Below are 16,934 nucleotides of genomic sequence, written 5' to 3'. Positions count from 1 at the left end.
GGTAGAAACACTGGAGGCCACAGGCAGACAGGAGATTGGGAAGCAGGTAGTAGAAACACTGGAGGCCACAGACAGGAGATTGGGAAGCAAGTAGTAGAATCACTTCAGGCAGACAGGAGATTTGGAAGCAGGTAGTAAAAGCACTGGCGGTCACAGGTAGACAGGAGATAGGGAAGCAGGTAGTAGAAGCACTGGAGGCCTCAGGCATATAGGAGACGTGGAAACAGGTAATAGAAGCACTGGAAGCCACAGGCAGACAGGAGATTGGGAAGCAGGTAGTAGAAGCACTGGAAGCCACAGGCAGACAGGAGATTGGGAAGCAGGTAATAGAAGCACTGGAAGCCACAGGCAGACAGGAGATTGGGAAGCAGGTAATAGAAGCACTGGAAGCCACAGGCAGACAGGAGATTGGGAAGCAGGTAATAGAAGCACTGGAAGCCACAGGCAGACAGGAGATTGGGAAGCAGGTAATAGAAGCACTGGAAGCCACAGGCAGACAGGAGATTGGGAAGCAGGTAATAGAAGCACTGGAGGCCGCAGGCAGACAGGATATTGGGAAACAGGTAGAAGAAGCACTGGAAGCCACAGGCAGACAGGAGATTGGGAAGCAGGTAGTAGAAGCACATCAGGCAGACAGGACATAGGGAAGCAAGTAGTAGAAGCACTGGAAGTCACAGGCAGACAGGAGATAAGGAAGCAGGGAGTAGAAGCACTGGAGGCCACAGGCAGACAGGAGATAAGGAAGCAGGGAGTAGAAGCACTGGAGGCCACAGGCAGACAGGAGATAAGGAAGCAGGTAGTAGAAGTACAAATAATTGTAAGAATAGATTTCACAATCAATAGCAACCAGATTGTATTATTTTTCAAAAATAGTGTAGCACCCCCGTTGCTTAGTATAATATGTGTATAATATTTGCTACCAGGTTTTTTTGTGATTTTCCATTGAGTTGTTTTCACTTTCGTACTGACTTTGACCTTTATATAAACATTGGGTGCGAACATGATAAAATACTGAACACGATACTTACTGAAAATAGAAATTGAAAGACCAAGAAAACTTCCAGCATGCTTTTTTGCGATGTCTCACTCCCACAGAGTCCCACTAAGTAGCAGGAGTGGGGGGATGTTTGTCTATGTATCTTCTATGTTACTTTTCCTTTTCTTTTTTTTTTATTACCTCAACAGTTTCATAGGTGATTTCGGAGACACACACCTTTTGGTGGAATGTATGTAATTTGTCCGTGTGTTTCTGTTCACCCTCGGGCACTCAGTGTACTAAAAAAAAAAACCACCATGTAGTTGTCCACTTGAAAAGGAAACATTTTTATCTTTAATTAAGATCTAAATATATATACAACTAGCTGTAGTACCTGGCTTTTCCCGAGATAGTAACTGACTCTCTCTCACTCTTTCCCTGTCTTTCCGACTCTCCCTCCCTATGCCACACTCTTCCTCTCTCTGTTGCACTCTCCCTCTCTCTGCCACACTCTCCCTCTCTCTGCCACACTCTCCCTCTCTCTGCCACACTCTCCCTCTCTCTGCCACACTCTCCCTCTCTCTGCCACACTCTCCCTCTCTCTGTCACACTCTTCCTCTCTCTGTCACACTCTTCCTCTCTCTGTCACACTCTCCCTCTCTCTGCCACACTCTCCCTCTCTCTGCCACACTCTTCCTCTCTCTGTCACACTCTTCCTCTCTCTGTCACACTCTTCCTCTCTCTGTCACACTCTTCCTCTCTCTCTTTGTCCCACTCTCTCTCTCCCTCTCTTTCCCACACTGTGTCTTTCTGTGTGTGTCTTTTTTTGTGTGTGTCTCTTTCTGTGTGTGTATTTTTTGTGTGTGTGTCTCTTTCTGTGTGCATGTGTGTGTCTTTTTCTGTGTGTGTGGGTCTCTTGTGTGTCTCTTACTCTCCTCATATTAGGAGTCTATAATAACAGATCTTTTCCCAGCTCCATTGACTTTAATAGAAGCAGGTTTTTTTGCCAACTAAAGTAAAGGTTACATTTTCCCTTCAAAACATAGTCTATGACGTTAAGTGAGTCAAATGAGGTGGCTGTGCAAACTTTTGTGATTGCAAATGCGATGGTTCAGATTCCTTTAGCGGACATACACACATACAGACATACACACATACATACACACATACAGACATACACACATACATATATACACACATACACGTACACACACATACATACATACATACACTCAGCTCTATATATTAGATTTACTGGTATAGTTAAATAAAAAAAGCTTGCCCCAATTTGAAGATATCAATACCAGTTTTAGTTCTTTTGAGATAAGAGAAAGGTCCTTTGTTGGAATGTGACCAGTTTTGTTCGTGAAGGGGGCTGGCTCATTTTAATTGCTCAGCAAGTCCCCTTCTCCGAGAAATTCCCATAAAAATGATTGGAGTTATGAAGACAGCGTAACACTTGGAGCTAAGCTGTTTCCTCAAATTGAGAGTTAAGGAAAAAGTATATCTCTGCTTCCGAAACTCCTATTTATTTCTATAGGAGGTGCGGAAACAACAAAGATTTAATAAATAGGTAAAGTGCTGGACTATACCTATTTATATAGTATATGGCTTAATTACACCTTATATGTGCCACCTTCTTTGTAGATTTGTAGAAGTCCATGTTTCTTTGGTTAAAAATGCCCTTTTGTGGCTCACATAGGACAGATGTGACTATGGTCTCAACTGTAAGCAGATTTCTGAATCCCATGAAAACATACAAGAGATGCTGGAGGCTGCGCCCCTTGTGCTGCACCATATAGTATGTCACAGGCATCTAGTAAAATCAAACCGAAAATAGGGGTGGTCAGATATAATTGGGTAATAATAGCCTCAAATTATCTACAGTAGATATGAAGTGGTCTGGAAGAGGTTGGGTGACCATAAATGAATACTGTCATGTGGTGTTCAGGTCCAGACTCATTAGGTGTCCCAGAGGCATCAGGCTATGTTCACACTGCAGAACCTGACAGGCAACCTGATGTCTCGTAGTTGTTCAGACAGAGCTGAGCGTCGGCTGTTTCATGTTCTCTGTTCCTCAGTCCTGCAGGAGTTAATTCCTGCTGACCTGGGGAACTCTGCTAGGAGCTCAAGTTGCTTATTACAAATCACAACCATCTCCTCCCTATATAAGATTCTGGACCTTTGTACTCAGCGCCGATTATAGCTTAGCGTAAGCTCCAGGGATTCCGGTCTTGGTGGTGATCCTGATTATGGTGATCTGTGTTAAGATTTTTAGTGGTGTGAATGTTCCCATGTTGTGCGGTTACTTCATCCCCCTTTACTTTATTCTTTTGTACACATATTGTCTCTCCTGTGTGTTTGAGTGCAGTATGTACCAGTTTTCATTCTACTTTGTCAGTGTTGTTTCTGTGGGGTTTTGATATTGCATTTTTGGGCCTGCCCCAAGGGTGGGGAAGAGGGGGAATAAGATCAGGGCTTGGACAGGAGTCAGGGTCACACTGGGGGCTCAGACCTGGCTACCATCAAGCCTACTTCTGAGATAAGGGACAGTGCAGGGTCTCAAGTCTGAGGGCCAACCTAGGGGCCTCTGTTCTGTCATTACATATTCCGTGACATACATAAGGGCTACCAAGTTTTGCGATTGTTCACCAATACATTCCAACATTTCTGGTTTGTAATTCCTCAGGCAAATTCATCTTGATATTTTAGAAATCTTGATAAAACCTCCAGTTGTCAAGGTATATTGGTAATCGTGGTTCCACAACACATGACAAGGATACATTATCTTATGTTCATTGCAAGTAATCTGTCCTCCATGTTCCTCTCTAAAGAAGGTCACTAGTATATCGCGTGATCAAGATATCTCCAGATAGGTTTTGTTTTCTCCGCTGTGTACAAGTTCTACTGCCTAATTCAGAATCTTTCTTCATCTAATGAGTATTTACTGACAACAGAGGAAGAACACTATAAATAATGAGAATATGGAACCAGGTTCAAGATACATGTGATTGAGTGATGACAGTGACGTGTACTGCCAACACCTAAACCCGGCACATCGGGTATTACTTACACTTGACCTTATTATAAGCCATAATTTTCCTTGTTGGCAAGGCTTTTCAGCTATTTTTATGGAAACTTTTTATACAGGAGGTGGTAGTTTAGTTGGGATAAATCCCTTTAAGGGTTGATCCCTAAAAAAATCAAGTCATTTCCATAGTATAGAAGATACCTTGCTGGTGGTTCTACGATCCCAAGATTGAGGCTCTGGAATCTCATTTTGAAATGAGCGGATGTGCATCTGCTCGGCCTCAGCTCTATAGGGCAGAGTTGAGTGCTGTTTTTTGGCAGTCCCATTGACAAAGAATGGAGTGGAGGCCGAGCATGAGCGCCTTGGCTGAATTCGAGATGAGGCTGCAGAGCGCTAAGCTCTGGATCGCTAGAGGTCCTGACAGCTGGACAATCAGCAAGTTATCACCTATCCTAGAGATAGGGAATGTTGTGACTTTTGGGAAATAACCCTTTAATTACGAGATAGGGAGTGATCTGCTCAGGTTTAGAACATTGCCTATGTTCCTTCATAAATCATATGGGCTCCAATCCAGGATCTTTATAAGATTATTAGCTATTTACAGTGCCTACAAGTAGTCTTCAACCCCCTGCAGATTTAGCAGGTTTGATAAGATGCAAATAAGTTAGAGCCTGCAAACTTCAAACAAGAGCAGGATTTATTAACAGATGCATAAATCTTACAAACCAACAAGTTATGTTGCTCAGTTAAATTTTAATAAATTTTCAACATAAAAGTGTGGGTCAATTATTATTCAACCCCTAGGTTTAATATTTTGTGGAATAACCCTTGTTTGCAATTACAGCTAATAATCGTCTTTTATAAGACCTGATCAGGCCGGCACAGGTCTCTGGAGTTATCTTGGCCCACTCCTCCATGCAGATCTTCTCCAAGTTATCTAGGTTCTTTGGGTGTCTCATGTGGACTTTAATCTTGAGCTCCTTCCACAAGTTTTCAATTGGGTTAAGGTCAGGAGACTGAATAGGCCACTGCAACACCTTGATTTTTTCCCTCTTGAAGCAGGCCTTGGTTTTCTTGGCTGTGTGCTTTGGGTCGTTGTCTTGTTGGAAGATGAAATGACGACCCATCTTAAGATCCTTGATGGAGGAGCGGAGGTTCTTGGCCAAAATCTCCAGGTAGGCCGTGCTATCCATCTTCCCATGGATGCGGACCAGATGGCCAGGCCCCTTGGCTGAGAAACAGCCCCACAGCATGATGCTGCCACCACCATGCTTGACTGTAGGGATGGTATTCTTGGGGTCGTATGCAGTGCCATCCAGTCTCCAAACGTCACGTGTGTGGTTGGCACCAAAGATCTCGATCTTGGTCTCATCAGACCAGAGAACCTTGAATCAGTCTGTCTCAGAGTCCTCCAAGTGATCATGAGCAAACTGTAGACGAGCCTTGACATGACGCTTTGAAAGTAAAGGTACCTTACGGGCTCGTCTGGAACGGAGACCATTGCGGTGGAGTACGTTACTTATGGTATTGACTGAAACCAATGTCCCCACTGCCATGAGATCTTCCCGGAGCTCCTTCCTTGTTGTCCTTGCGTTAGCCTTGACTCTTCGGACAAGCCTGGCCTCGGCATGGGTGGAAACTTTCAAAGGCTGTCCAGGCCGTGGAAGGCTAACAGTAGTTCCATAAGCCTTCCACTTCCGGATGATGCTCCCAACAGTGGAGACAGGTAGGCCCAACTCCTTGGAAAGGGTTTTGTACCCCTTGCCAGCCTTGTGACCCTCCACGATCTTGTCTCTGATGGCCTTGGAATGCTCCTTTGTCTTTCCCATGTTGACCAAGTATGAGTGCTGTTCACAAGTTTGGGGAGGGTCTTAATTAGTCAGAAAAGGCTGGAAAAAGACATAATTAATCCAAACATGTGAAGCTCATTGTTCTTTGTGCCTGAAATACTTCTTAATACTTTAGGGGAACCAAACAGAATTCTGGTGGTTTGAGGGGTTGAATAATAAATGACCCTCTGAATAAACTTTTCACAATTTAAAAAAAAAAATAACAAAAGAAATAACATTCTTTTTTCCTGCAGTGCATTTCACACTTCCAGGCTGATCTACAGTCCATATGTCACAATGCCAAGTTAATTCCGAATGTGTAAACCTGCTAAATCTGCAGGGGGTTGAATACTACTTGTAGGCACTGTATAATACTGAGGTCTTCTTATGTGACTGGAGATGGACCTCCTCAGGCACCAGTCCTAGGGACAGCTGCTGCCTCCTCAAACCCTAGATCTTCCCATATTGTGTTCACTGCCGAAGACTTCTTGCCAGCATTTCCCCACGTATACTAAACATCAGCTTCGATATGTTTAGGCATATATAAACTTTTAGACCAGACACGCGATATATCGCTGTGTACAGTGGAGCATGCTGTAAATAGACAGGAATGTCTCCAATAAATTATGGTATGTGTCATGTCCATGGGACTTTGCATTAACATGTCATAATACCTGTTTGTGATACAGTAACCGAAGATTCCCGTGTCCCGCGTCTTGCACGTTATACCCCGCTATCCTGGTATAACAAGCGCTGCCATCCTTGGATCATTGCAAAGGGAACTCTATAGTCTGGGTCTTTGATGTTCATGAATCTACACTTAAGCATGTCAGTGTTGGGGAGCAAGCACTGTAGATGTTCACCAGTCTACGTCAACCAGCTAATTGTGGGCCATGATGTTTGCAGACCTTATGTACCAAATTTAATTTTTTTTCCAGGAGACGGGTGATTGTGCTGCGCAAAGCATACTGTCAAATTTTGTACTTGTGTGCTCACTTTTATACCCATCCTAACCCCTAATTAGACCTGTAGGGTCTGGTGTGTCGGCAAAGTAGATGTTGGAGTTTTGCTGCTTTCTGGGAGTTTACCAGAGAATTTTTTGGGTGCCCAGGAATTTTGCGACAGGAATCCAACAGGTCTGCCCTTTTACCGGGTGCCGCAAAAATCATTTTGGGAGCATTATCAAGTATGAGTTATGTTTGCTGAAGCATCTAATGCTGACCATACTCATTAGATGGCTCTTGGCCAAACGGTGGCTCAACTGATTAGTCAACCGGCAGCCGTTTCCTTACAGAGGACCACTCATTTGGCCAAACACTCTTGTGTTCCCTATCTCTGGTGGTGGCTGAAATCAACAGGACTGCCAATCTGAAATCAGACATGCTGGATTCTTAGCTTCACCTACAATCATTTGTCTTGGACCACCACACATAGAGTAATGTTTGCCGAACCCATCGATAGTGGTTGACATCACTCTAATGTGTATAGGGGGGGTTTAAGTGAACCAAAATAGTGAGCTCAATGTCTGTTCCCTCTTGACTCCAGGATTCGTGACTCATTTCTGACTTGTTCTGGTTTTGGATGGTTTTCCACAGCTCAGATCACCAGGCAGTTAAGGAGTAACTGGTTAAACTGCCTAGCAGAACTGGTAGATGATGGATCAGAGGTCAGTGTCTATGCTGGGAACCAAGCAAACCCAAGAGCTGGACTCTGCTCAACATAGTTCCATAGATAATGGTCTGCTACTCCATAATTAAAGAAAGTTATTGGTTTTTATGGTGCAGGTAGAAACAAAAATAGCATAATACCACTCAGATTAATCCAGCTGTCGTGGGCCAGGGCTGTTTGAGCCTAAAGGCCCCGTTACACGCTACGATTTATCTGGCGATCTCTAAAACGATGTGACACGCCCAGATCGTTGCTACGTTTTGCTGAGATCACACATAGGTCGTTTATTAGCGGTCACACGTACCCATCTCACCAACGACGCAACAGCGATCAGCTATATATTGTTTGACAAAGACGGTTGTGTGGATGTTGTTCGTCGTTGGCAGGGTGTCAAACGTACCAATATGTCGGCTGCGATCCAAACGACGAACAATATTTTGAAACTGAACGATGTGTCAACGATCAACGATTTTCAACCTTTTTGCGATTGTTCGGAGTCACTCGTAGGTGTTACACGCAACGACGTCGCTAACGATGCTGGATGTGCATCACGGAAACCGTGACCCCGACGACATATTGTCAGATAAATCGCAGCGTGTAACGCCGGCTTTAGAGTTTCAAAACCACGGCACTCACTTGTTGGTCAACATTTTGGTCTCTCCCAGAATTGGATCACTGTCCATGATCTTTGGTTTTTAGCAGACACAGAGGCTGTCTGTAACATAGAGGCATCAAATCCACCTTCTTATGTATGTTGTCAGATTACATGATTGTCCTACTGCGTATATTCAGAGCATGCATAGTGTAGGCCAACGGAAGCATCACTTGGATTATTTACAGAAGGGTGTACAGTGTAATCCTTGGAGACCAAGCCTATAGATTACTGGTGGATTAATTTATGGTGCATATATAAAATGTCAAGGTCTGTATTTCCTTATATGAAGTCCCATCTCCATGTGGTACAGTATTGATAATGTTATTCTGTGATATACTGCTACACGGAAGTCAAATATTTGTATATTATATTTGCGGTTCCCACGGAAGCAGTGTCAAAAACATATCGTATCATCTGATGTAGTGCTAACTTTCTTACCTTCGATCAATCTTATCTACTGTTTTCCTGCTTAGTTTCTATGCACAGTGAAACTTAAATGAGACAACTACTCAAAATTGCTTCTTGAGGGAAGAAGGATATAATATATATGGGATTTGAAGAAGTTGAAACCTTACTGAGGTTCATGTTGGAGGGTGGTCTTCTGGTGGTCATAGGAGAAGGTTATTTGTATGTACCATTACCTATGAAAGTAGACTCTACTAAGAAGATGGAGGTCCTTAGGTAGTGGAAGATGATAGGTGATGAAGGGCTGGAGTTTGTAAAGGCCCTATGGTCGTGGAGTAGGACAGGTGGAGAAAACCCTTGGATAGTGAAGTACTGTAGATAGCTGAAGCCCCTAAATGGTGGAAGATGATAGTTGATGAAGGACTATAGTTGGTGTGGTTGAGGTCCTTAGCTAGTAGAAGCTGGTAAGTGATGGAGGGCTGTAGTTGATAAAGGCCCTATGGTCGTGGAGTAGGCCAGGTTGACAAAACCCTGAAGAGTGAAGTACTGTAGATGGTGGAAGCTACAAAGTGGTTAAAGATGATACGTGATGAAGGACTATAGTTGGTGACAAGCCCCAGGGTCATGGAGTAGGTCAGGTGGAGAACGCCCTGACTAGTGAAGGTTGAGGTTGGAGACCCCTTTGGATTGGAAAATGATAGGTGATGACAGACTGTAGTTTGTGAAGGTTCTAGAATTGTGGAATAGGATACATGTAGATAGCCACTAAGTAGTTAAAACAGTAGTTGGTGGAAGCCTCCATTCGTTGGAAGACAAGAGGTGATGAATGCCTGTGGTTGCTGAAGGCTCTAGGATCATGGAGTAGGATAGGTTGATAAAGCCCCTAAATAATGAAGAACTATAGATGGTGAAAGACAATAGATGATGGAGGATTGTAGTTGGCGAAGGTCCTTGGATCGCAGGATAGGTGGTGGAGGTCCCTGTAGTGAAGAACTGTAGACGATGGAAGTCCCATGGTTTGGAAGATGATAAGTGATGGAGGACTGTAGTTGATGCAGGGTCTAAAATCATGGAGAAGGATACATGGAGAATGCCCCTGAATAGTGAAGAACTGTAGATTGTGGAAGCCTCCATGGGTTGCAAAATGATAGGTGATTAATGGCTGTAGTTGGTGAAGGTTCCATAGTGGCATAAGATAGGTGGATAAAGCCTATGAATAGTGAAGAACTGTAGCTGGTGGAAGATGATTGGTGATGGAGGACTGTAATTGTTGAATACCCCTGGGTCCAGAGCAGGATAGCTGGTGAAAGCCCCTGAATAGTGATGAATTGTACATGTTGAAGGCCCCTAGGTTGTGGGAAATAATGAATTAATAAAATTGTAGATGGTGAAATCCCATGGTTGCAGAATAGGATACCTGGTCAAAGCTTCTGAACAGTGAAGAACTATTGATGGTGGAAGCCTCTATGGAGTAGAAGGTGTTAGGCGATGAAGACCTGTAGTTGATGAAGGCTCTCTGGATGCAGAGTGTGGCACCCTGGACAAGCCAGGTCGTCACAGTTACTGCAACAACACACCCCACACCCCGGTTAGGCACATCAGTCACACACACAAATCTTTGTTGCCTCCCTCCAGGGGCTGATGTCCACACCAGGTGGGGTGGAGCCAGGCGGTTGGCTCCACCCACCGAGGAGTTCACAGTCCTGGAGGCGGAAAAGGACGAGAGTTGACTAAGGGAGGTCAAAGAGTGCGGAGTAAAGTGGTAGTAGAGGAGCAGTTTGACCGTGTCCGGGTACGTGGCCCAGCAAGGTTGGCAGACGGTGGTGACCGTCTGCAGGCGAGGCCGATTGACGCATAACCGTAAGGACCGGGGACGGGAGGTGGCCCGCCGGTACCGAACCGGGGAGCGAAGAGAAGCCAGCACCATTCGGCAGGGCCTACGGACCTGTTTTGCTAATATTTTTAACACTAAGGTTCAGATACGGCTTTAAAGAAGGCAAATAAGTAATTTTATTATAAAGGTTAATATGAAATACAAACTTAAAGGAAAAGTATGATATTGCGTACACTTTTGTATATTGAACATACAAAGGTTAAGTACAGTTAAATATACTTACATCACCAAGGAGCTTTGGACATCATCTGTCTGGAAGTCAGAGAAGCATGACATAGACAGAGACTCCTGGACATCACTGACCGGACGTCTCACGGTGCAGGAAACACGAGCTTCTGTCTGTGCTATACTTCAGCTGATCTTAAAAAGGCTTGAACAATATTACAAGCCTTAAAGTTAATGTGTTGTAGTCTTATTGATCCATGCCCTTTGATGGCCAGTCATTGGGCATAGATGAACCAGAGATACACCACACATCAGACAATGGGGTAATAAACCCACAGCATTCAAGTCTCCCAAGAATACACATCAGGTATTTGAGCTAGGTAAATGGATATATTGTTTGTCTGTATATTCAAGACAAACACACAGAAATCCTTAAGTATATACAAGATTTTGTAACCATGTACACTTCGTCTGTCTGACTAATCAATATGTTCTAGTTTAACATAATGTATAGACTCAAAAAATAGCCATTTTTATATTTGCAATACATTCCACCCTTGGCTATTTTGAGCCATAGATTATTTATACAATGTCCCATACCCTAACGGCATAGTTTTAGCGGATGATACAACAACACAAAGCAATGCATGCACAATAGCAAAAATTACTCCTAATATATATAATGAGGTAACTAAGAAAATACACATTCCCACCATCTACCATTATCTTGTGTAATGTAATTAATCTAGTATAAATCCATCTCTACTTGTGATAAATTTAGCCACCAAACAAGAGAATCGTCCTATTGCTTTAGCTGCATGTGCTGCTACAGTGAGTGTTCCTACAATTATTATAGATAATCCTTGTATCTATGATTTCGTTAACAATTTTACATTTTTTGTATATAATGAAACAGTCATTATATTGTTAATCTCATATTATTTCCTGCCCTCATACGTTTGCATTTTTTTTTTATTTGTATGAGAGACACAAATAATAGCAATCTGTTTATGCCCTGTCTTATTCTGTATTTTTAATTGTTGACATCTGCCTATTTTGCTTTAACAAGTCCTCTGATAGATCAGCTCATGTAACCCTTTGAGTCCTTAGGGCAATCATCTCTTCTGTTAGAGAATGTTCCCCAGTGCAGTTCATATAGGCACAATACAGATTGGAGATGAAGTTTTGGGTCACATCTTCTTCTTCTAGGTCTTCATTTATGTAAAGGGGTCAGTAGCGCCTCGATACAAGTTTCTCATATATTGTCATCACTGGTAGTCTTTATTATACAAAAATGGCTCATATTCATCAGCTGAGCCAGGTAAACCCATAGATTCTGTTTGGTTTTCAATAAGGCCACATTTTCCATGGTTGGTCTCTCTGTTTTCGGTCTGAAGGTTGCTTGGCTTCTGACGGAAGTAGATCCATGCCCATGGTGGCGCCAATGATGCAACATTTCCAGAGTTTGATCTAAAGGGACAAAAATACACATATTACTCATCTGTCAGTTGGGATGTATTCCCACTTTTCTTGTTTTCATAACTGTCAGCACATTGTCTGCTCCTCGAGCAATGACTTCAACAGGTTCTGGAGGACCTTTGTCACTCAATTGTTTCACCCAAATGTTTGCACAATCATTGATAGGATGTGAAGATCCAAATCATTTATCTTCTCTGCAGAACTGAAGGAGCCCTCCCTCTATCTACATTTTAGAAATAGACAGTACCATCAACTGATTAACATGTCACTGTCTCCACTATTCATTAGAATTACCTTAATTAATAATCCTGATCTATCCCTTCTCTTATTAACTGAGTTCAGTTGAATGCCAAATCTGACCTTTGGACCATGAGACCATCATACTGAGAGGGCATTTACAAGCCTACTGTGGTCCTGATTGAACATACACATAAAACAAACAACAACCATTAGGTAAATACAATACCCATTCATCACAATGGGATGATTACTTGTTTCATTGTTTTAGCCTGATTGCTCTAATAACATGTAAAACTCTGGTCTCCAGTCTAAAAAGAAAGCACAAACATGATTAGCATACAAGCTCAAATAATGCACAAAACACAATTTTATCCAGTCCATTATCCATATGCTAAAAGATTCACATCTAACTTGACAGCCTAAAAAGTTCACTATTTACCCAACCATATTGGTATATTGTGCTGTATTAATTATCAGCATGGGTATGTAAATATGAGACCAACCAAACAATAGCAAAAATAATTGCCCTTCCAATAGACTGAACACAGGGATTCTCCTGGTTTCCAGTCTCTCTGTTAACATTTGGATGGCTCTGTATTGTTTATGAGCAGGAATGGCTTTTGTAATACTTATCTCTTTACATATCTCTGTACATTCTGTATTGGTGGCAATCTCCTCTGTGGTCTCAATATTACCCTTATCTTTTTCAATCTCCTCTGTGGTCTCAATATTACCCTTATCTTTTTCAATCTCCTCTGTGGTCTCAATATTACCCTTATAAATTTCAATCTCCTCTGTGGTCTCAATATTACCCTTATCTTTTTCAATCTCCTCTGTGGTCTCAATATTACCCTTATAAATTTCAATCTCCTCTGTGGTCTCAATATTACCCTTATAAATTTCAATCTCCTCTGTGGTCTCAATATTACCCTTATCTTTTTCAATCTTCTCTGTGGTCTCAATATTACCCTTATCTTTTTCAATCTTCTCTGTGGTCTCAATATTACCCTTATCTTTTTCAATCTCCTCTGTGGTCTCAATATTACCCTTATCTTTTTCAATCTCCTCTGTGGTCTCGATATTACCCTTATCTTTTTCAATCTCCTCTGTGGTCTCAATATTACCCTTATCAATTTCCCCCCATCTATCTTCCATTTCAGATGGAGACATCTTGGTGGAAGATGATGATAACCTCTTCTGCTGGGCTTTGATTTCCTGCACCAAACATTTGACTTCAGCGTAAAGATCCAACACCCCCGGTGCTGTAGGCTTTGCTGGTGACGATGAGAAAGTGGGCCCTCTTTCTCCCCGTGTCCTGCTTCGCCTGCGCTGTGGAGATTCAGAATCTTTTGCTGCAACCTTTTTATTATGGGAAACCCCTGACTTTTTATTGAGTCCTCTCCTTTGATACAATTTTCTCTTTTGATACAATTTCCACATCTCGTCAGTACTAATCCCGTCTATTTTATCCCAGGGAACACCATCCTTTATCAGGGCCATAAACATATCTCTCCTGGTAACACGGGATCTACGATTTGTACTACTTTTGACATTGTTACACTGTTCTTCAAAATTAAGCTGACCTCTCTGTTTGGGACCCCATTCTCCCAGACCCCCTAACTGTCGGATCGCCTCCAATGTATTGGAGATGGGTTTCCCAGTGTGATTTACCATTAATGCCATCATTACATGTTTATAAGCTGGAGGGGCATTTCTAATGATACAATTTCTAATAGATACACTTACAACAACTTGCATGTAATCGTCATATGTACTTGCTGAAATAGCATTTTTCATAGCCTCCTCCTTCAATCTCCGAGCACAATCTTTCAATGTAAACCATGGTTTTTCATTAGGCGGCCAGTCCGCCTCAGATGGGTATTTATGCTGCAATGCCATAGCCACAACATCCAACACACTACACACCACATGTGGTCGCTGAACTATCAAGGAACAAAATGCCTCCTTCACTACAGGCTCATGGCTGAGTTGAACAAACTTTGGGCCATCCACAGCATCCAGATGCACTCCATGAGCCCCCGTCTCCCATAATCTGACTATCCAAGCTATCAAAGGTTCATTTGACCTTTGTGAAAAACGATCAAGAAGCTGACTGCAATCCTCTACCATATTCCTGTTCTGTTTACCTGTAGCTGTTTCTACAACTTGTCTATGGTATATAGGATGAACTCTTATTGGGTTAAGATGAGGATCACTTTCCTTCTCCCCACTGACATGTTCATCCTCCTGTTCTGGGTCGGTGACGTTTTCAGAATCAGTTGAGTTCTGTACATCACCACTCCACTCATCTGAGTTCCCCTCTGTCCCTGCTTTGGCTATGGCCAAAGTTACTTCCTTTCTATTCTCCTTCCCTCTCTTCTTTCTGTATTTGTACTGCTCTATACATAAAGCAGACTTGTCTGCATCATGCTGATATCCATCACATTTGTCCACTGACAACTTATTCTGACACTGTGCTGTGACCAATGCAGTCTGGACCTCACACAACTGTCTCTCTAATTCCTGAACTTTTGTTACCATACGTATCTTTTCCTGATGCTGTTTTCTATATGCAGACAACAGGATCCATCCACGCCTACCAACAGCGCCCAATTCTTTACCTTTCTCCACTTTCACTTTCTGCAAGCATTCAACCACATCAACAGGTTCAGCATTTTTCAAACATTTGTCCCATGGTTCACTCAAACCAACACTATGCGACCACTTGATTGCCAAAATATCATAGGGACTCTGTTCCCAACCTGGAATCTCAATGCATTCACTCACAACCACTTTTTTCTTAAAAAGAGGCATATTTTACGCAATATCACACTAACAAAAATACTCAAAGCCTTCTGCGTATCCTGCCGACTACGCCAAATGTTTTGCTAATATTTTTAACACTAAGGTTCAGATACGGCTTTAAAGAAGGCAAATAAGTAATTTTATTATAAAGGTTAATATGAAATACAAACTTAAAGGAAAAGTATGATATTGCGTACACTTTTGTATATTGAACATACAAAGGTTAAGTACAGTTAAATATACTTACATCACCAAGGAGCTTTGGACATCATCTGTCTGGAAGTCAGAGAAGCATGACATAGACAGAGACTCCTGGACATCACTGACCGGACGTCTCACGGTGCAGGAAACACGAGCTTCTGTCTGTGCTATACTTCAGCTGATCTTAAAAAGGCTTGAACAATATTACAAGCCTTAAAGTTAATGTGTTGTAGTCTTATTGATCCATGCCCTTTGATGGCCAGTCATTGGGCATAGATGAACCAGAGATACACCACACATCAGACAATGGGGTAATAAACCCACAGCATTCAAGTCTCCCAAGAATACACATCAGGTATTTGAGCTAGGTAAATGGATATATTGTTTGTCTGTATATTCAAGACAAACACACAGAAATCCTTAAGTATATACAAGATTTTGTAACCATGTACACTTCGTCTGTCTGACTAATCAATATGTTCTAGTTTAACATAATGTATAGACTCAAAAAATAGCCATTTTTATATTTGCAATACAGGACCCCGACCAGGCTAGGAGTCTCCGTTAAACCAGTCAAATCCGTCAGCGACGGGAACCTCCGGGGTTTCCCAGCAGCAAAGACCCGACTGAAGGCAACCGCTCAACCGTAAAGGGAAATACATCTACCGCCACAGCTAGAGTTCCCAGGGCCAGAGCCTGCGGGCAAAAAGGGGCTCCTCTGGCAAATACACCGCTGGAGAGCGGGCTACCGGTGGGAAGCCATCGGGGCCGAAAACACATCACAGGTGCAGGGAGAGACAGTCACCGCCAACCTACCGGGAGTGACCACCGCAGCCGCCTGCGGGACCCGTCCATCCAGCCGTTTGTTTTACCAGAGACTCCGTGTACGTTATTGGCTGAGTGAGTACTACCGTGCCGTCTGGCACTGCGCTGCCCCCGCGACCCTGCACCTCGCCAGACCCCGTCATCCACTTTCCAGTCACCATCACCGGGTCCCGGGACCACCAAAAACCCCCTACCCACGGAGGGGAGAGAAACATCTCGGTTGCTCCCTGTCATCGCTCCCGGGATCCCCGTCCAGAGCAGCGGTGGTGTCCCAACGGACTGACTTCCCAAACCCCAAAAACTATTCCCCTTTCACTCACGGGCGAGGAGCTCCGCTCGAGTTCCCGGATCCGGCCCACCGCTCGAGCCACCGAGCAGCAGCAGCCAGACCCGAGCCGCGAGCGCGGTCGAGCAGCGCACCCCCCGCACTCGACACAGAGCAGGATAGCTTCTGGAGGCCCATGAATAGGGAAGAGCTATAGATGTTTGAAACCCTTATGGGGTGGAAGATGATAGGTGATGGACGACTGTAGTTGGTGACTGCCCCTTGGTTGCAGAATAGAAGAACTAGTAAACGCCATTGGGTATTAAGTTAATTTGTCATTTAGATTTGTTAGGCAATGGATGACCACCTTGGCAGAAGCAATAATGGTGGTCCAGTTTGTAACCACTTGACAAATGAAGGCAATTCAGAAACATTCACTAGATATTTGTGTTTTTTTAACAATATTCTTAAATGATTTTAAAAGTTAGACGGTTTG

General features: G+C 43.1%; 1 long non-coding RNA gene across 1 annotated transcript; it reads right to left on the bottom strand.

The window, feature by feature from the left end:
• Nucleotides 1-10,550: 10,550 nt before the first annotated feature.
• Nucleotides 10,551-15,877, bottom strand: LOC142257515 (uncharacterized). Its single transcript, XR_012727637.1, has 2 exons — nt 15,395-15,877; nt 10,551-12,093 (listed from the first exon to the last, which is right to left on the bottom strand). It is a non-coding gene; the product is annotated as an uncharacterized LOC142257515 (long non-coding RNA).
• Nucleotides 15,878-16,934: the final 1,057 nt, after the last annotated feature.

Source organism: Anomaloglossus baeobatrachus, chromosome 12, assembly GCF_048569485.1.
Source record: "Anomaloglossus baeobatrachus isolate aAnoBae1 chromosome 12, aAnoBae1.hap1, whole genome shotgun sequence".
NCBI lineage: Eukaryota > Metazoa > Chordata > Amphibia > Anura > Aromobatidae > Anomaloglossus > Anomaloglossus baeobatrachus.
Note: the sequence above shows the minus strand (reverse complement) of the source record. Positions and strands in the feature narration are given on the sequence as shown.